The sequence below is a fragment of the Chiloscyllium punctatum genome, chromosome 5 (genome assembly GCF_047496795.1).
Source record: "Chiloscyllium punctatum isolate Juve2018m chromosome 5, sChiPun1.3, whole genome shotgun sequence".
NCBI classification, from domain to species: domain Eukaryota; kingdom Metazoa; phylum Chordata; class Chondrichthyes; order Orectolobiformes; family Hemiscylliidae; genus Chiloscyllium; species Chiloscyllium punctatum.
In genome coordinates this window covers 42562545-42582639 of record NC_092743.1, presented here as the reverse complement: position 1 = coordinate 42582639, position 20095 = coordinate 42562545, and the positions used below count along the sequence as shown (strand labels likewise).

The 20095-nt window shown below is 54.2% G+C and overlaps 7 non-coding genes across 7 annotated transcripts; 3 read left to right on the top strand and 4 right to left on the bottom strand.

The window, feature by feature from the left end:
• Positions 1 to 8: 8 nt before the first annotated feature.
• Positions 9 to 81, bottom strand: trnam-cau (transfer RNA methionine (anticodon CAU)). The gene has a single exon. It is a non-coding gene; the product is annotated as a tRNA-Met (tRNA).
• Positions 82 to 5412: 5331 nt separating this feature from the next.
• Positions 5413 to 5485, top strand: trnaa-agc (transfer RNA alanine (anticodon AGC)). The gene has a single exon. It is a non-coding gene; the product is annotated as a tRNA-Ala (tRNA).
• Positions 5486 to 5766: 281 nt separating this feature from the next.
• Positions 5767 to 5839, bottom strand: trnam-cau (transfer RNA methionine (anticodon CAU)). Its single transcript has one exon. It is a non-coding gene; the product is annotated as a tRNA-Met (tRNA).
• A 5331-nt stretch (positions 5840 to 11170) lies between these two features.
• trnaa-agc (transfer RNA alanine (anticodon AGC)) lies at positions 11171 to 11243 on the top strand. The gene has a single exon. It is a non-coding gene; the product is annotated as a tRNA-Ala (tRNA).
• A 281-nt stretch (positions 11244 to 11524) lies between these two features.
• On the bottom strand, positions 11525 to 11597 carry trnam-cau (transfer RNA methionine (anticodon CAU)). Its single transcript has one exon. It is a non-coding gene; the product is annotated as a tRNA-Met (tRNA).
• A 2104-nt stretch (positions 11598 to 13701) lies between these two features.
• Positions 13702 to 13774, top strand: trnaa-agc (transfer RNA alanine (anticodon AGC)). Its single transcript has one exon. It is a non-coding gene; the product is annotated as a tRNA-Ala (tRNA).
• Positions 13775 to 14055: 281 nt separating this feature from the next.
• trnam-cau (transfer RNA methionine (anticodon CAU)) lies at positions 14056 to 14128 on the bottom strand. Its single transcript has one exon. It is a non-coding gene; the product is annotated as a tRNA-Met (tRNA).
• Positions 14129 to 20095: the final 5967 nt, after the last annotated feature.

Below are 20095 nucleotides of genomic sequence, written 5' to 3'. Positions count from 1 at the left end.
CACAGTCTTGCCTTCTCTGAGGATTGAACTCAGGACCTTCAGATTATGAGACTGACGCGCTGCCTACTGCGCTAAGAAGGCCAGCCGACAGCCGAGGCTCATACCGCGTGCCCAAATAGGCCGGTTTTCAAGGTGCCGCGAGCCACAGAGCAACCCTCGTCAGAAAGCTGCAGCTCCAGTGAGGCCAGGATATCGGCTTTCAATCCACAATCACGCACGTCGCCCGTTACATGCTGGGCTCTGGCCCGTGCAGAGACACGGCCCACTCGCGGTACCGCAGAGCCGTGGCGTCAGGAGCTCGGCAAAGCCCGGTATGTCTTGCGCTTGGCAGGCAACATTCGGCAAAGCCTTTCACTTCTTTGTCTCGATGGCTCCGCTACTGGAGAGCCACGTCACAGCGCACTAAGATCCTTTGCTCAGCACTCCATGCAGGCAAGAAGGGAGGTGCTTCCGTTTACCAAAGAGCCTAAGAAAATGAGGGTTTGCTTAAGGAAAAGAAGGAAGCACTTGTCAGGTATAGACAGGATAGATCGAGTGAATCCGTACAAGAGTGTAAAGACAGTAGGGAAATCAGGAGGGTAAAAAGGGGACCTGAGATAGCTTTGGCAGATAGAGTTAAGGAAAATCCAAAGGGTTTTTGCAAATACATTATAAGGACAAAAGGGTGACTAGGGAGAGAATAGGGCCCCTCGGGGATCAGCACAGCGGCCTTTGTGTCGAGCCGCAGGAGAGGCTGGGCCGATACTAAACGAGTATTTTGCATCAGTGTTTACTGTGGAAAAGGATAGAATGTAGGGAGAAGTATAGAATATAGGGAAATGGATGGTGACATCTTGAAAATTGTCCACATTGCAGAGGAGGAATGCTGGATGCCTTGAAGCGCGTACAAGTGGATCAATGCCCAGGACCTGATCAGGTCTGGGGGAAGCTAAGGAAGTGATTGCTGGGCCCCTTGCTGAGATATTTGTATGGTTGATATAAAATCATGAGGCGTATAGATCGGATAAAGAGAGAAAGTCTTTTCCCTGGGGTGCGGGAGACCAGCACTAGAGGGCAGAGGTTTAGGGTGAGAGGGAAAAGATATGAAAGAGAACTAAGGGGCACCTTTTTCACACAGAGGGTGGTACGTGTATGGAATGAGCTGCCAGAGGAAGTGGCGGAGGCGAGTGCAATTGCAATATTTAAAAGGCATCTGGGTGGCTATATGAATAGGAAGGGTTTGGAGGGATATGGCCCGCGTGCCGGCAGGTACGACTAGATTGGGATGGGATATCTGGTCGGAAAGGTCCGACCGAAGGGTCTCTTTCCGTGACGTACATCTCTATGACTCTATGACTCCTTTCAAGCAAAGTTTTCCCGCGAAGCGGCGCTCTAAACTGCTCGACGACAACTTACTATGTCAACGTCCGGACGAAGGAGTCTTCCATTCCTGTCGGAAAACTGCCTGTGGACTTCTCTTCGTTTCCTCTTCATGAAATCTGGCCTGCACGGGGTGTGCCACTTCCACAGTTGCACAAGTTGAACAGCAACGCATCCGAGCAGGTCAGCACTTAGGAAAGGCCCTACCGGTCAGACAGGGCTCGCGGGTGCTGCTTCAGACGAGTGGCGGTTGCTCTTTGCATCTCGGCCTGCTTGGCGTGTATCTGAAAGCAGCACTTTGCGGAAGCTGACCGCAGGGCTGCAGCTCACGAGGATGAAGGAGAAGCCCTCTTTTTTCGTCTGGTAACAGCCCCAAGTGTTCTCTTTCTCCAAAATACACCTTCTTCTTCTTCAGAGAAGTCTGCCTGTTGGTGTGCTGTGACGTCTGCAGTTGCAAACCACGAGCAGCAGGGAGCCCTCTGGAGGAACACAACTTTTTTTTTATTTCAAAAATATACTTTATTCATAAATGATTTGATGGTCTGTACATTGGATCATGCCATACATATGTCCATATTTACAAACACAGATTCGACTTTATTCTTGTCCTTTACAATCCTGTGCATTTTTTCAATCTTGTATATATACATATATTTGGCTGAGGCATCAGCAGAGCCCAAAAAAACGTCTGTATGGGCCCCCTGTTCTTCTTTCGGCAGGCCGATCTTACACAGTGGTCTTTCCCCACCGCGCCTTGGCGGCAGCTGCCCCAAGCTTCAGCGCGTCCCTCAACACGTAGTCTTGGACCTTGGAATGTGCCAGTCTGCAACACTCGGTCGGGGTCAACTCCTTCAGCTGGAAGATCAACAGGTTTCGGACCGCCCAGAGAGCGTCCTTCACCGAGTTGATGATCCTCCAGGCGCAGTTAATGTTCGTCTCGGTGTGAGTCCCGGGGAACAGGCCGTAGAGCACGGAGTCCCGCGTCACGGCGCTGCTCGGGACGAACCTCGACAAGCACCACTGCATTCCTCTCCAGACTTCCTCTGCATAGGCACATTCCAGAAGGAGGTGTGTGACAGTCTCGTCCCCCCCGCAGCCACTTCGAGGGCAGCGTGCGGTGCGGCAGAGAGTCCGGGCGTGCATAAAGGATCTCACAGGCAGAGCCCTTCTCACCACCAGCCAAGCCACGTCTTGGTGCTTGTTGGAAAGTTCTGGCGATGAGGCATTCTGCCAAATGGCTTTGACAGTCTGCTCAGGGAACCGCTCGACAGGATCCGCCCTCTCCTTTTCCCGAAGGGTCTCAAGGACGCTACGTGCTGACCACTTCCTGATGGACTTGTGGTCAAAGGTGTTTTTCCTCATAAATATCTCCACGAAGGACAGGTGATACGGAACGGTCCAACTACTCGGAGCGTTCCGCGGCAGCGAGGCCAGGCCCATCCTTCGCAACACCGGGGACAGGTAGAACCTCAGTACGTAGTGACACTTGGTGTTTGCGTACCGGGGATCCACGCACAGCTTGATGCAGCCACACACAAAGGTGGCCATCAGGGTGAGGGTGGCATTGGGCGTGTTTTTTCCCCCATTGCACCGGTCTTTGTACATTGAGACTCTTCGGACCCGGTCCATCTTTGATCTCCAAATGAATTGGAAGATGGCCCGGGTGACTGCGGCGGCACAGGTCCTGGGGATAGGCCAGACCTGTGCCACATATAGCAATACTGAGAGTACCTCACACCTGATGACCAGGTTTTTTCCCGCGATGGAGAGCGACCGTTGCCCCCATCTGCCTAGTTTCTGTCTCATCTTCCTGATCCGCTCCTCCCAGGTCTTGGCGCACGCCCCAGCCCCCCCGAACCAAATACCCAGCACCTTCAGGTGGTCAGTCCTGACGGTGAAGGGGATAGAGGATTGGTCGGCCCAGTTCCCGAAGAGCATGGCCTCGCTCTTGCCTCGGTCTACCTTGGCCCCCGAGGCCCGTTCGAACTGGTCGCAGATGCACACGAGTCTGTGCACGGACAGCGGATCCGAGCAGAAAACAGCGACGTCATCCACGTACAGGGAGGCCTTAACCTGCAGGCCCCCGCTGCCAGGAATAGTCACCCCCCTCAGGCTCGCATCCTTCCTGATGGATTCGGCAAATGGCTCTATGCAACACACAAACAAGGCGGGTGAGAGGGGGCATCCCTGCCTGACTCCAGATCTTACAGGGAAGCTATCTGATTCCCACCCATTGATTGAGACTGCACTGACAATGTTGGTGTAGAGCAGTCTGATCCAATTTCCGATTCCCTCCCCAAAGCCCATTTTGGAGAGGACATCCCTCATATATGTATGCGATATCCTGTCAAAGGCTTTCTCCTGGTCCAGGCTGATGAGGCAGGTGTCCACCCCCCTGTCCTGCACGTAGGCGATCGTATCCCTGAGGAGTGCGAGACTCTCAGAGATCTTCCTGCCCGGTACAGCACAGGTTTGGTCCGGGTGGATCACCGATCCCAGAGCAGACCTGACCCGGTTGGCGATGACCTTTGACAGGATTTTGTAGTCTGCATTTAACAGTGAGATCGGTCTCCAATTTCTAATTTCCTCCCTCTCCCCCTTCCGCTTGTAGACGAGGGTGATGATGCCTTTCCTCATGGATTCACTCATGGTACCTGCCCGGAGCATACTGACATACACCTCCAGCAGGTCCTGGCCGATCAAGTCCCAAAGAGCGGAATAAACCTCGACCGGTAAGCCGTCGCTTCCGGGAGTTTTATTCTTTTCGAAGGACTCGAGGGCCTTGGTCAGTTCATCCAGAGATAGCGGCTGGTCCAGCCTCTCTCGTGTTCCGTCATCTAGGACCTCCGTGATAGAGGACAGGAACGACTGGGAGGCCGCGCTGTCGGTCGGCTTCGAGTCATACAGGCTGGCGTAGAAGGATTTGCTGATCCTCATGACGTCAGCCTGAGATGACGTTACCGAGCCATCTTCTTTCTTCAGGCTGCTGAGCACGGAGCTCTCTTTGTGCACCTTCTGGAAGAAGAAACGTGAGCACGTCTCGTCCTGCTCCACCGAGCGGACCCTGGACCGGAAGATTATCCTGGAGGCCTCAGAGGCAAAGAGCGAGGCTTGCTGGCCCTTCACCTCCTTGAGGTCCTCCGTGACATCCACCCCCATCGTCTGCAGCAGGAGCAGGTTCTGCATACTTTCCTGGAGCTGGGACAGTTTTCCCCGCCTCTCTCTCGCCTCCTGGACACCTTTGAGGATAAAGAACCTCTTGATGTTCCCTTTTACCGTTTCCCACCAGTCCGCTGGAGACTCAAAGAGGGGCTTCACGGTTCTCCAACCTGCGTAATCCCTCTTGAGCTCTTCGATGTTTCCCGGGGTCAACAGCTTAGTGTTCAGTTTCCACGTTCCCTTGCCCGCCCGCTGTTCGTCCTGTAGGTGACAGTCGGCCAGCAGGAGGCAGTGGTCAGAGAAGAACACCGGCTTGACGTCGGTGGATCTGACCGAGAGCGTTCGGGACACAAACAGGTAATCTATCCTTGAGCGGATAGACCCGTCTGCCCGTGACCAGGTGTATCTACGCTGCGCTCCGTCTGCAGGGGCGCTGAAGACGTCGTGCAGCTTGGCGTCTTTGACCGTTTCCATCAGGGCCCTGGACGTAGCGTCCGGTTTACTGTCCCCCCCACCGGATCGTCCATCAGCATCAATGATGCAGTTGAAGTCTCCGGCCAGATCCACGCAGTCAGTCAGCACTCACTTGAACGTGTCGCAAGTCTCCAATCAGTCAGACAGCGCTCTCGAGTGCTACCTCACACTTGTTGTGACTGCTGGCGCCGATCGGTTCGTTTGGATTCTGGAATCTCAGAGCGTCTCGCTGGCGATTCTTTCGGCGGCACTGTGTTTTCCAGAAGACTTCGCGCACGTGCTGCTGCTGCTGCTCGGATGTGTCGATAGTCGCGTCGCGTTGTTCGGTTGAATACAGCGTGCAATCTCGAGAGGAAATCGCCTGCTGCTCTCAGCTCATCGTTCCGAAGCACCATGGGGGCTAAGCAAGTGCACATGGTAGGGGAATTAGCTCAAATGGTAGAGCGCTCGCTTAGCATGCGAGAGGTAGTGGGATCGATGCCCACATTCTCCACGGTGCTTTTCCTGGGGACACGCTTGAGACGCAAGCAGTGTGACCCTCGCGTGAACCCTGCGTGTGGCTCCAGTCTTTGCTGCTGCACAGATAGCACGATGGTGAGTTCACAAAATGCTGTGCAGAAAAAAAAGTTGAGCACGTGTCGCCCAGATGTTAAACCTTCCAGCAACGCGTTTGCTCTGGTGTGGTCAGTTCAAATCAGGCGTGAAGCCGTCCAAAGCAATTATTATTGCCCGCGGAGAGAAAGAAAACACATCCGGTGACAAAGGCCACAGTCTTGCCTTCTCTGAGGATTGAACTCAGGACCTTCAGATTATGAGACTGACGCGCTGCCTACTGCGCTAAGAAGGCCAGCCGACAGCCGAGGCTCATACCGCGTGCCCAAATAGGCCGGTTTTCAAGGTGCCGCGAGCCACAGAGCAACCCTCGTCAGAAAGCTGCAGCTCCAGTGAGGCCAGGATATCGGCTTTCAATCCACAATCACGCACGTCGCCCGTTACATGCTGGGCTCTGGCCCGTGCAGAGACACGGCCCACTCGCGGTACCGCAGAGCCGTGGCGTCAGGAGCTCGGCAAAGCCCGGTATGTCTTGCGCTTGGCAGGCAACATTCGGCAAAGCCTTTCACTTCTTTGTCTCGATGGCTCCGCTACTGGAGAGCCACGTCACAGCGCACTAAGATCCTTTGCTCAGCACTCCATGCAGGCAAGAAGGGAGGTGCTTCCGTTTACCAAAGAGCCTAAGAAAATGAGGGTTTGCTTAAGGAAAAGAAGGAAGCACTTGTCAGGTATAGACAGGATAGATCGAGTGAATCCGTACAAGAGTGTAAAGACAGTAGGGAAATCAGGAGGGTAAAAAGGGGACCTGAGATAGCTTTGGCAGATAGAGTTAAGGAAAATCCAAAGGGTTTTTGCAAATACATTATAAGGACAAAAGGGTGACTAGGGAGAGAATAGGGCCCCTCGGGGATCAGCACAGCGGCCTTTGTGTCGAGCCGCAGGAGAGGCTGGGCCGATACTAAACGAGTATTTTGCATCAGTGTTTACTGTGGAAAAGGATAGAATGTAGGGAGAAGTATAGAATATAGGGAAATGGATGGTGACATCTTGAAAATTGTCCACATTGCAGAGGAGGAATGCTGGATGCCTTGAAGCGCGTACAAGTGGATCAATGCCCAGGACCTGATCAGGTCTGGGGGAAGCTAAGGAAGTGATTGCTGGGCCCCTTGCTGAGATATTTGTATGGTTGATATAAAATCATGAGGCGTATAGATCGGATAAAGAGAGAAAGTCTTTTCCCTGGGGTGCGGGAGACCAGCACTAGAGGGCAGAGGTTTAGGGTGAGAGGGAAAAGATATGAAAGAGAACTAAGGGGCACCTTTTTCACACAGAGGGTGGTACGTGTATGGAATGAGCTGCCAGAGGAAGTGGCGGAGGCGAGTGCAATTGCAATATTTAAAAGGCATCTGGGTGGCTATATGAATAGGAAGGGTTTGGAGGGATATGGCCCGCGTGCCGGCAGGTACGACTAGATTGGGATGGGATATCTGGTCGGAAAGGTCCGACCGAAGGGTCTCTTTCCGTGACGTACATCTCTATGACTCTATGACTCCTTTCAAGCAAAGTTTTCCCGCGAAGCGGCGCTCTAAACTGCTCGATGACAACTTACTATGTCAACGTCCGGACGAAGGAGTCTTCCATTCCTGTCGGAAAACTGCCTGTGGACTTCTCTTCGTTTCCTCTTCATGAAATCTGGCCTGCACGGGGTGTGCCACTTCCACAGTTGCACAAGTTGAACAGCAACGCATCCGAGCAGGTCAGCACTTAGGAAAGGCCCTACCGGTCAGACAGGGCTCGCGGGTGCTGCTTCAGACGAGTGGCGGTTGCTCTTTGCATCTCGGCCTGCTTGGCGTGTATCTGAAAGCAGCACTTTGCGGAAGCTGACCGCAGGGCTGCAGCTCACGAGGATGAAGGAGAAGCCCTCTTTTTTCGTCTGGTAACAGCCCCAAGTGTTCTCTTTCTCCAAAATACACCTTCTTCTTCTTCAGAGAAGTCTGCCTGTTGGTGTGCTGTGACGTCTGCAGTTGCAAACCACGAGCAGCAGGGAGCCCTCTGGAGGAACACAACTTTTTTTTTATTTCAAAAATATACTTTATTCATAAATGATTTGATGGTCTGTACATTGGATCATGCCATACATATGTCCATATTTACAAACACAGATTCGACTTTATTCTTGTCCTTTACAATCCTGTGCATTTTTTCAATCTTGTATATATACATATATTTGGCTGAGGCATCAGCAGAGCCCAAAAAAACGTCTGTATGGGCCCCCTGTTCTTCTTTCGGCAGGCCGATCTTACACAGTGGTCTTTCCCCACCGCGCCTTGGCGGCAGCTGCCCCAAGCTTCAGCGCGTCCCTCAACACGTAGTCTTGGACCTTGGAATGTGCCAGTCTGCAACACTCGGTCGGGGTCAACTCCTTCAGCTGGAAGATCAACAGGTTTCGGACCGCCCAGAGAGCGTCCTTCACCGAGTTGATGATCCTCCAGGCGCAGTTAATGTTCGTCTCGGTGTGAGTCCCGGGGAACAGGCCGTAGAGCACGGAGTCCCGCGTCACGGCGCTGCTCGGGACGAACCTCGACAAGCACCACTGCATTCCTCTCCAGACTTCCTCTGCATAGGCACATTCCAGAAGGAGGTGTGTGACAGTCTCGTCCCCCCCGCAGCCACTTCGAGGGCAGCGTGCGGTGCGGCAGAGAGTCCGGGCGTGCATAAAGGATCTCACAGGCAGAGCCCTTCTCACCACCAGCCAAGCCACGTCTTGGTGCTTGTTGGAAAGTTCTGGCGATGAGGCATTCTGCCAAATGGCTTTGACAGTCTGCTCAGGGAACCGCTCGACAGGATCCGCCCTCTCCTTTTCCCGAAGGGTCTCAAGGACGCTACGTGCTGACCACTTCCTGATGGACTTGTGGTCAAAGGTGTTTTTCCTCATAAATATCTCCACGAAGGACAGGTGATACGGAACGGTCCAACTACTCGGAGCGTTCCGCGGCAGCGAGGCCAGGCCCATCCTTCGCAACACCGGGGACAGGTAGAACCTCAGTACGTAGTGACACTTGGTGTTTGCGTACCGGGGATCCACGCACAGCTTGATGCAGCCACACACAAAGGTGGCCATCAGGGTGAGGGTGGCATTGGGCGTGTTTTTTCCCCCATTGCACCGGTCTTTGTACATTGAGACTCTTCGGACCCGGTCCATCTTTGATCTCCAAATGAATTGGAAGATGGCCCGGGTGACTGCGGCGGCACAGGTCCTGGGGATAGGCCAGACCTGTGCCACATATAGCAATACTGAGAGTACCTCACACCTGATGACCAGGTTTTTTCCCGCGATGGAGAGCGACCGTTGCCCCCATCTGCCTAGTTTCTGTCTCATCTTCCTGATCCGCTACTCCCAGGTCTTGGCGCATGCCCCAGCCCCCCCGAACCAAATACCCAGCACCTTCAGGTGGTCAGTCCTGACGGTGAAGGGGATAGAGGATTGGTCGGCCCAGTTCCCGAAGAGCATGGCCTCGCTCTTGCCTCGGTCTACCTTGGCCCCCGAGGCCCGTTCGAACTGGTCGCAGATGCACACGAGTCTGTGCACGGACAGCGGATCCGAGCAGAAAACAGCGACGTCATCCACGTACAGGGAGGCCTTAACCTGCAGGCCCCCGCTGCCAGGAATAGTCACCCCCCTCAGGCTCGCATCCTTCCTGATGGATTCGGCAAATGGCTCTATGCAACACACAAACAAGGCGGGTGAGAGGGGGCATCCCTGCCTGACTCCAGATCTTACAGGGAAGCTATCTGATTCCCACCCATTGATTGAGACTGCACTGACAATGTTGGTGTAGAGCAGTCTGATCCAATTTCCGATTCCCTCCCCAAAGCCCATTTTGGAGAGGACATCCCTCATATATGTATGCGATATCCTGTCAAAGGCTTTCTCCTGGTCCAGGCTGATGAGGCAGGTGTCCACCCCCCTGTCCTGCACGTAGGCGATCGTATCCCTGAGGAGTGCGAGACTCTCAGAGATCTTCCTGCCCGGTACAGCACAGGTTTGGTCCGGGTGGATCACCGATCCCAGAGCAGACCTGACCCGGTTGGCGATGACCTTTGACAGGATTTTGTAGTCTGCATTTAACAGTGAGATCGGTCTCCAATTTCTAATTTCCTCCCTCTCCCCCTTCCGCTTGTAGACGAGGGTGATGATGCCTTTCCTCATGGATTCACTCATGGTACCTGCCCGGAGCATACTGACATACACCTCCAGCAGGTCCTGGCCGATCGAGTCCCAAAGAGCGGAATAAACCTCGACCGGTAAGCCGTCGCTTCCGGGAGTTTTATTCTTTTCGAAGGACTCGAGGGCCTTGGTCAGTTCATCCAGAGATAGCGGCTGGTCCAGCCTCTCTCGTGTTCCGTCATCTAGGACCTCCGTGATAGAGGACAGGAACGACTGGGAGGCCGCGCTGTCGGTCGGCTTCGAGTCATACAGGCTGGCGTAGAAGGATTTGCTGATCCTCATGACGTCAGCCTGAGATGACGTTACCGAGCCATCTTCTTTCTTCAGGCTGCTGAGCACGGAGCTCTCTTTGTGCACCTTCTGGAAGAAGAAACGTGAGCACGTCTCGTCCTGCTCCACCGAGCGGACCCTGGACCGGAAGATTATCCTGGAGGCCTCAGAGGCAAAGAGCGAGGCTTGCTGGCCCTTCACCTCCTTGAGGTCCTCCGTGACATCCACCCCCATCGTCTGCAGCAGGAGCAGGTTCTGCATACTTTCCTGGAGCTGGGACAGTTTTCCCCGCCTCTCTCTCGCCTCCTGGACACCTTTGAGGATAAAGAACCTCTTGATGTTCCCTTTTACCGTTTCCCACCAGTCCGCTGGAGACTCAAAGAGGGGCTTCACGGTTCTCCAACCTGCGTAATCCCTCTTGAGCTCTTCGATGTTTCCCGGGGTCAACAGCTTAGTGTTCAGTTTCCACGTTCCCTTGCCCGCCCGCTGTTCGTCCTGTAGGTGACAGTCGGCCAGCAGGAGGCAGTGGTCAGAGAAGAACACCGGCTTGACGTCGGTGGATCTGACCGAGAGCGTTCGGGACACAAACAGGTAATCTATCCTTGAGCGGATAGACCCGTCTGCCCGTGACCAGGTGTATCTACGCTGCGCTCCGTCTGCAGGGGCGCTGAAGACGTCGTGCAGCTTGGCGTCTTTGACCGTTTCCATCAGGGCCCTGGACGTAGCGTCCGGTTTACTGTCCCCCCCACCGGATCGTCCATCAGCATCAATGATGCAGTTGAAGTCTCCGGCCAGATCCACGCAGTCAGTCAGCACTCACTTGAACGTGTCGCAAGTCTCCAATCAGTCAGACAGCGCTCTCGAGTGCTACCTCACACTTGTTGTGACTGCTGGCGCCGATCGGTTCGTTTGGATTCTGGAATCTCAGAGCGTCTCGCTGGCGATTCTTTCGGCGGCACTGTGTTTTCCAGAAGACTTCGCGCACGTGCTGCTGCTGCTGCTCGGATGTGTCGATAGTCGCGTCGCGTTGTTCGGTTGAATACAGCGTGCAATCTCGAGAGGAAATCGCCTGCTGCTCTCAGCTCATCGTTCCGAAGCACCATGGGGGCTAAGCAAGTGCACATGGTAGGGGAATTAGCTCAAATGGTAGAGCGCTCGCTTAGCATGCGAGAGGTAGTGGGATCGATGCCCACATTCTCCACGGTGCTTTTCCTGGGGACACGCTTGAGACGCAAGCAGTGTGACCCTCGCGTGAACCCTGCGTGTGGCTCCAGTCTTTGCTGCTGCACAGATAGCACGATGGTGAGTTCACAAAATGCTGTGCAGAAAAAAAAGTTGAGCACGTGTCGCCCAGATGTTAAACCTTCCAGCAACGCGTTTGCTCTGGTGTGGTCAGTTCAAATCAGGCGTGAAGCCGTCCAAAGCAATTATTATTGCCCGCGGAGAGAAAGAAAACACATCCGGTGACAAAGGCCACAGTCTTGCCTTCTCTGAGGATTGAACTCAGGACCTTCAGATTATGAGACTGACGCGCTGCCTACTGCGCTAAGAAGGCCAGCCGACAGCCGAGGCTCATACCGCGTGCCCAAATAGGCCGGTTTTCAAGGTGCCGCGAGCCACAGAGCAACCCTCGTCAGAAAGCTGCAGCTCCAGTGAGGCCAGGATATCGGCTTTCAATCCACAATCACGCACGTCGCCCGTTACATGCTGGGCTCTGGCCCGTGCAGAGACACGGCCCACTCGCGGTACCGCAGAGCCGTGGCGTCAGGAGCTCGGCAAAGCCCGGTATGTCTTGCGCTTGGCAGGCAACATTCGGCAAAGCCTTTCACTTCTTTGTCTCGATGGCTCCGCTACTGGAGAGCCACGTCACAGCGCACTAAGATCCTTTGCTCAGCACTCCATGCAGGCAAGAAGGGAGGTGCTTCCGTTTACCAAAGAGCCTAAGAAAATGAGGGTTTGCTTAAGGAAAAGAAGGAAGCACTTGTCAGGTATAGACAGGATAGATCGAGTGAATCCGTACAAGAGTGTAAAGACAGGAGGGAAATCAGGAGGGTAAAAAGGGGACCTGAGATAGCTTTGGCAGATAGAGTTAAGGAAAATCCAAAGGGTTTTTGCAAATACATTATAAGGACAAAAGGGTGACTAGGGAGAGAATAGGGCCCCTCGGGGATCAGCACAGCGGCCTTTGTGTCGAGCCGCAGGAGAGGCTGGGCCGATACTAAACGAGTATTTTGCATCAGTGTTTACTGTGGAAAAGGATAGAATGTAGGGAGAAGTATAGAATATAGGGAAATGGATGGTGACATCTTGAAAATTGTCCACATTGCAGAGGAGGAATGCTGGATGCCTTGAAGCGCGTACAAGTGGATCAATGCCCAGGACCTGATCAGGTCTGGGGGAAGCTAAGGAAGTGATTGCTGGGCCCCTTGCTGAGATATTTGTATGGTTGATATAAAATCATGAGGCGTATAGATCGGATAAAGAGAGAAAGTCTTTTCCCTGGGGTGCGGGAGACCAGCACTAGAGGGCAGAGGTTTAGGGTGAGAGGGAAAAGATATGAAAGAGAACTAAGGGGCACCTTTTTCACACAGAGGGTGGTACGTGTATGGAATGAGCTGCCAGAGGAAGTGGCGGAGGCGAGTGCAATTGCAATATTTAAAAGGCATCTGGGTGGCTATATGAATAGGAAGGGTTTGGAGGGATATGGCCCGCGTGCCGGCAGGTACGACTAGATTGGGATGGGATATCTGGTCGGAAAGGTCCGACCGAAGGGTCTCTTTCCGTGACGTACATCTCTATGACTCTATGACTCCTTTCAAGCAAAGTTTTCCCGCGAAGCGGCGCTCTAAACTGCTCGATGACAACTTACTATGTCAACGTCCGGACGAAGGAGTCTTCCATTCCTGTCGGAAAACTGCCTGTGGACTTCTCTTCGTTTCCTCTTCATGAAATCTGGCCTGCACGGGGTGTGCCACTTCCACAGTTGCACAAGTTGAACAGCAACGCATCCGAGCAGGTCAGCACTTAGGAAAGGCCCTACCGGTCAGACAGGGCTCGCGGGTGCTGCTTCAGACGAGTGGCGGTTGCTCTTTGCATCTCGGCCTGCTTGGCGTGTATCTGAAAGCAGCACTTTGCGGAAGCTGACCGCAGGGCTGCAGCTCACGAGGATGAAGGAGAAGCCCTCTTTTTTCGTCTGGTAACAGCCCCAAGTGTTCTCTTTCTCCAAAATACACCTTCTTCTTCTTCAGAGAAGTCTGCCTGTTGGTGTGCTGTGACGTCTGCAGTTGCAAACCACGAGCAGCAGGGAGCCCTCTGGAGGAACACAACATCCACGCAGTCAGTCAGCACTCACTTGAACGTGTCGCAAGTCTCCAATCAGTCAACAGCGCTCTCGAGTGCTACCTCACACTTGTTGTGACTGCTGGCGCCGATCGGTTCGTTTGGATTCTGGAATCTCAGAGCGTCTCGCCGGCGATTCTTTCGGCGGCACTGTGTTTTCCAGAAGACTTCGCGCACGTGCTGCTGCTGCTGCTCGGATGTGTCGATAGTCGCGTCGCGTTGTTCGGTTGAATACAGCGTGCAATCTCGAGAGGAAATCGCCTGCTGCTCTCAGCTCATCGTTCCGAAGCACCATGGGGGCTAAGCAAGTGCACATTGTAGGGGAATTAGCTCAAATGGTAGAGCGCTCGCTTAGCATGCGAGAGGTAGTGGGATCGATGCCCACATTCTCCACAGTGCTTTTCCTGGGGACACGCTTGAGACGCAAGCAGTGTGACCCTCGCGTGAACCCTGCGTGTGGCTCCAGTCTTTGCTGCTGCACAGATAGCACGATGGTGAGTTCACAAAATGCTGTGCAGAAAAAAAAGTTGAGCACGTGTCGCCCAGATGTTAAACCTTCCAGCAACGCGTTTGCTCTGGTGTGGTCAGTTCAAATCAGGCGTGAAGCCGTCCAAAGCAAATATTATTGCCCGCGGAGAGAAAGAAAACACGTCCGGTGACAAAGGCCACAGTCTTGCCTTCTCTGAAGATTGAACTCAGGACCTTCAGATTATGAGACTGACGCGGTGCCTACTGCGCTAAGAAGGCCCGCCGACAGCCGAGGCTCATACCGCGTGCCCAAATAGGCCGGTTTTCAAGGTGCCGCGAGCCACAGAGCAACCCTCGTCAGAAAGCTGCAGCTCCAGTGAGGCCAGGATATCGGCTTTCAATCCACAATCACGCACGTCGCCCGTTACATGCTGGGCTCTGGCCCGTGCAGAGACACGGCCCACTCGCGGTACCGCAGAGCCGTGGCGTCAGGAGCTCGGCAAAGCCCGGTATGTCTTGCGCTTGGCAGGCAACATTCGGCAAAGCCTTTCACTTCTTCGTCTCGATGGCTCCGCTACTGGAGAGCCACGTCACAGCGCACTAAGATCCTTTGCTCAGCACTCCATGCAGGCAAGAAGGGAGGTGCTTCCGTTTACCAAAGAGCCTAAGAAAATGAGGGTTTGCTTCAGGAAAAGAAGGAAGCACTTGTCAGGTATAGACAGGATAGATCGAGTGAATCCGTACAAGAGTGTAAAGACAGTAGGGAAATCAGGAGGGTAAAAAGGGGACCTGAGATAGCTTTGGCAGATAGAGTTAAGGAAAATCCAAAGGGTTTTTGCAAATACATTATAAGGACAAAAGGGTGACTAGGGAGAGAATAGGGCCCCTCGGGGATCAGCACAGCGGCCTTTGTGTCGAGCCGCAGGAGAGGCTGGGCCGATACTAAACGAGTATTTTGCATCAGTGTTTCCTGTGGAAAAGGATAGAATGTAGGGAGAAGTATAGAATATAGGGAAATGGATGGTGACATCTTGAAAATTGTCCACATTGCAGAGGAGGAATGCTGGATGCCTTGAAGCGCGTACAAGTGGATCAATGCCCAGGACCTGATCAGGTCTGGGGGAAGCTAAGGAAGTGATTGCTGGGCCCCTTGCTGAGATATTTGTATGGTTGATATAAAATCATGAGGCGTATAGATCGGATAAAGAGAGAAAGTCTTTTCCCTGGGGTGCGGGAGACCAGCACTAGAGGGCAGAGGTTTAGGGTGAGAGGGAAAAGATATGAAAGAGAACTAAGGGGCACCTTTTTCACACAGAGGGTGGTACGTGTATGGAATGAGCTGCCAGAGGAAGTGGCGGAGGCGAGTGCAATTGCAATATTTAAAAGGCATCTGGGTGGCTATATGAATAGGAAGGGTTTGGAGGGATATGGCCCGCGTGCCGGCAGGTACGACTAGATTGGGATGGGATATCTGGTCGGAAAGGTCCGACCGAAGGGTCTCTTTCCGTGACGTACATCTCTATGACTCTATGACTCCTTTCAAGCAAAGTTTTCCCGCGAAGCGGCGCTCTAAACTGCTCGATGACAACTTACTATGTCAACGTCCGGACGAAGGAGTCTTCCATTCCTGTCGGAAAACTGCCTGTGGACTTCTCTTCGTTTCCTCTTCATGAAATCTGGCCTGCACGGGGTGTGCCACTTCCACAGTTGCACAAGTTGAACAGCAACGCATCCGAGCAGGTCAGCACTTAGGAAAGGCCCTACCGGTCAGACAGGGCTCGCGGGTGCTGCTTCAGACGAGTGGCGGTTGCTCTTTGCATCTCGGCCTGCTTGGCGTGTATCTGAAAGCAGCACTTTGCGGAACCTGACCGCAGGGCTGCAGCTCACGAGGATGAAGGAGAAGCCCTCTTTTTTCGTCTGGTAACAGCCCCAAGTGTTCTCTTTCTCCAAAATACACCTTCTTCTTCTTCAGAGAAGTCTGCCTGTTGGTGTGCTGTGACGTCTGCAGTTGCAAACCACGAGCAGCAGGGAGCCCTCTGGAGGAACTTTTTTTTTAATTCAAAAAAATATACTTTATTCATAAATGATTTGATGGTCTGTACATTGGATCATGCCATACATATGTCCATATTTACAAACACAGATTCGACTTTATTCTTGTCCTTTACAATCCTGTGCATTTTTTCAATCTTGTATATATACATATATTTGGCTGAGGCATCAGCAGAGCCCAAAAAAACGTCTGTATGGGCCCCCTGTTCTTCTTTCGGCAGGCCGATCTTACACAGTGGTCTTTCCCCACCGCGCCTTGGCGGCAGCTGCCCCAAGCTTCAGCGCGTCCCTCAACACGTAGTCTTGGACCTTGGAATGTGCCAGTCTGCAACACTCGGTCGGGGTCAACTCCTTCAGCTGGAAGATCAACAGGTTTCGGACCGCCCAGAGAGCGTCCTTCACCGAGTTGATGATCCTCCAGGCGCAGTTAATGTTCGTCTCGGTGTGAGTCCCGGGGAACAGGCCGTAGAGCACGGAGTCCCGCGTCACGGGGCTGCTCGGGACGAACCTCGACAAGCACCACTGCATTCCTCTCCAGACTTCCTCTGCATAGGCACATTCCAGAAGGAGGTGTGTGACAGTCTCGTCCCCCCCGCAGCCACTTCGAGGGCAGCGTGCGGTGCGGCAGAGAGTCCGGGCGTGCATAAAGGATCTCACAGGCAGAGCCCTTCTCACCACCAGCCAAGCCACGTCTTGGTGCTTGTTGGAAAGTTCTGGCGATGAGGCATTCTGCCAAATGGCTTTGACAGTCTGCTCAGGGAACCGCTCGACAGGATCCGCCCTCTCCTTTTCCCGAAGGGTCTCAAGGACGCTACGTGCTGACCACTTCCTGATGGACTTGTGGTCAAAGGTGTTTTTCCTCATAAATTTCTCCACGAAGGACAGGTGATACGGAACGGTCCAACTACTCGGAGCGTTCCGCGGCAGCGAGGCCAGGCCCATCCTTCGCAACACCGGGGACAGGTAGAACCTCAGTACGTAGTGACACTTGGTGTTTGCGTACCGGGGATCCACGCACAGCTTGATGCAGCCACACACAAAGGTGGCCATCAGGGTGAGGGTGGCATTGGGCGTGTTTTTTCCCCCATTGCACCGGTCTTTGTACATAGAGTCTCTTCGGACCCGGTCCATCTTTGATCTCCAAATGAATTGGAAGATGGCCCGGGTGACTGCGGCGGCACAGGTCCTGGGGATAGGCCAGACCTGTGCCACATATAGCAATACTGAGAGTACCTCACACCTGATGACCAGGTTTTTTCCCGCGATGGAGAGCGACCGTTGCCCCCATCTGCCTAGTTTCTGTCTCATCTTCCTGATCCGCTCCTCCCAGGTCTTGGCGCACGCCCCAGCCCCCCCGAACCAAATACCCAGCACCTTCAGGTGGTCAGTCCTGACGGTGAAGGGGATAGAGGATTGGTCGGCCCAGTTCCCGAAGAGCATGGCCTCGCTCTTGCCTCGGTTTACCTTGGCCCCCGAGGCCCGTTCGAACTGGTCGCAGATGCACACGAGTCTGTGCACGGACAGCGGATCCGAGCAGAAAACAGCGACGTCATCCATGTACAGGGAGGCCTTAACCTGCAGGCCCCCGCTGCCAGGAATAGTCACCCCCCTCAGGCTCGCATCCTTCCTGATGGATTCGGCAAATGGCTCTATGCAACACACAAACAAGGCGGGTGAGAGGGGGCATCCCTGCCTGACTCCAGATCTTACAGGGAAGCTATCTGATTCCCACCCATTGATTGAGACTGCACTGACAATGTTGGTGTAGAGCAGTCTGATCCAATTTCCGATTCCCTCCCCAAAGCCCATTTTGGAGAGGACATCCCTCATATATGTATGCGATATCCTGTCAAAGGCTTTCTCCTGGTCCAGGCTGATGAGGCAGGTGTCCACCCCCCTGTCCTGCACGTAGGCGATCGTATCCCTGAGGAGTGCGAGACTCTCAGAGATCTTCCTGCCCGGTACAGCACAGGTTTGGTCCGGGTGGATCACCGATCCCAGAGCAGACCTGACCCGGTTGGCGATGACCTTTGACAGGATTTTGTAGTCTGCATTTAACAGTGAGATCGGTCTCCAATTTCTAATTTCCTCCCTCTCCCCCTTCCGCTTGTAGACGAGGGTGATGATGCCTTTCCTCATGGATTCACTCATGGTACCTGCCCGGAGCATACTGACATACACCTCCAGCAGGTCCTGGCCGATCGAGTCCCAAAGAGCGGAATAAACCTCGACCGGTAAGCCGTTGCTTCCGGGAGTTTTATTCTTTTCGAAGGACTCGAGGGCCTTGGTCAGTTCATCCAGAGATAGCGGCTGGTCCAGCCTCTCTCGTGTTCCGTCATCTAGGACCTCCGTGATAGAGGACAGGAACGACTGGGAGGCCGCGCTGTCGGTCGGCTTCGAGTCATACAGGCTGGCGTAGAAGGATTTGCTGATCCTCATGACGTCAGCCTGAGATGACGTTACCGAGCCATCTTCTTTCTTCAGGCTGCTGAGCACGGAGCTCTCTTTGTGCACCTTCTGGAAGAAGAAACGTGAGCACGTCTCGTCCTGCTCCACCGAGCGGACCCTGGACCGGAAGATTATCCTGGAGGCCTCAGAGGCAAAGAGCGAGGCTTGCTGGCCCTTCACCTCCTTGAGGTCCTCCGTGACATCCACCCCCATCGTCTGCAGCAGGAGCAGGTTCTGCATACTTTCCTGGAGCTGGGACAGTTTTCCCCGCCTCTCTCTCGCCTCCTGGACACCTTTGAGGATAAAGAACCTCTTGATGTTCCCTTTTACCGTTTCCCACCAGTCCGATGGAGACTCAAAGAGGGGCTTCACGGTTCTCCAACCTGCGTAATCCCTCTTGAGCTCTTCGATGTTTCCCGGGGTCAACAGCTTAGTGTTCAGTTTCCACGTTCCCTTGCCCGCCCGCTGTTCGTCCTGTAGGTGACAGTCGGCCAGCAGGAGGCAGTGGTCAGAGAAGAACACCGGCTTGACGTCGGTGGATCTGACCGAGAGCGTTCGGGACACAAACAGGTAATCTATCCTTGAGCGGATAGACCCGTCTGCCCGTGACCAGGTGTATCTACGCTGCGCTCCGTCTGCAGGGGCGCTGAAGACGTCGTGCAGCTTGGCGTCTTTGACCGTTTCCATCAGGGCCCTGGACGTAGCGTCCGGTTTACTGTCCCCCCCGCCGGATCGTCCATCAGCATCAATGATGCAGTTGAAGTCTCCGGCCAGAATGACCGGCCTGGACGTAGCCAGCAGCAGTGGAAGCTGTTGCAGGACGGCCAACCGTTCACTCTTACCCACTGGGGCGTACACGTTGATTAGTCTCACGGGAGCGTTTCTGTATTTGACGTCCACGACGAGGAGGCGCCCGCCCACCACCTCCTTAACCTCGGAGATGGTGAAGTTGCCTCCCCGCAACAGGATACCCAGGCCGGAGGCGCGGCTATCGTTGCCCCCCGACCACACTGACGGCCCGTGGGCCCACAAGCTCGACCATCTCCTGTAACTGCTGAGGTGCGGTATCCCGCACTCCTGCAGAAACAGGACATCGGCTTTGACGTTGGCCAGGAAGGCCAGCGTTGAAACACATCGCGTAGCCGCTTTAATGCTACGCACATTTATGCTGGCAATTTTAAACCCCATTTTAACAGTTTGCGGGGTTACCAGTGTCCATTTTCTTCTGGTCTTGCTCCAGTGGGGTAGCTGCGTGCATCCCCGTGGTGACAGCAAACTGCTGGACCTTCCCAGGGCTGAGGTAGTTGTCCGGCTCCACGCTGGAGTCATTTCCCCGCTCTGGTGTCATCGTGTCAGACCCAGGGTCCGCATCGCCCCGTTCTCCATCTGACATCAGGGCTGTCACTGGGACGCTGCTCCCAGTTCCCTGGAGCTGTGGGCCGGTGGGTACCCCTTGGTTCTCACCGGGTAGGGGGAGGCCTTCACGCATCCCCTCAGAGGGATCGTCTTTTCCTTCTTGGGCGGTGTTGCCCTCCTTTCTCCCCACGGCGCTCTGCCTCTTCCTCCGGAGGCGACCCTTCTTGCGCCCGTCCTCACCCTCGGAGGAGCTGCCTGTATCCTCCTCTTGGAGGTGTCTCTTCCCCCTTCGCTTGGTGGCTTTGGGGCACTCGAGAGGTTTCCTTTTCCTGTTTTTAACGATAATCCACTGCTCTGCCTCCTTTGATCCCTCCTCTTCCATTTCCTCCG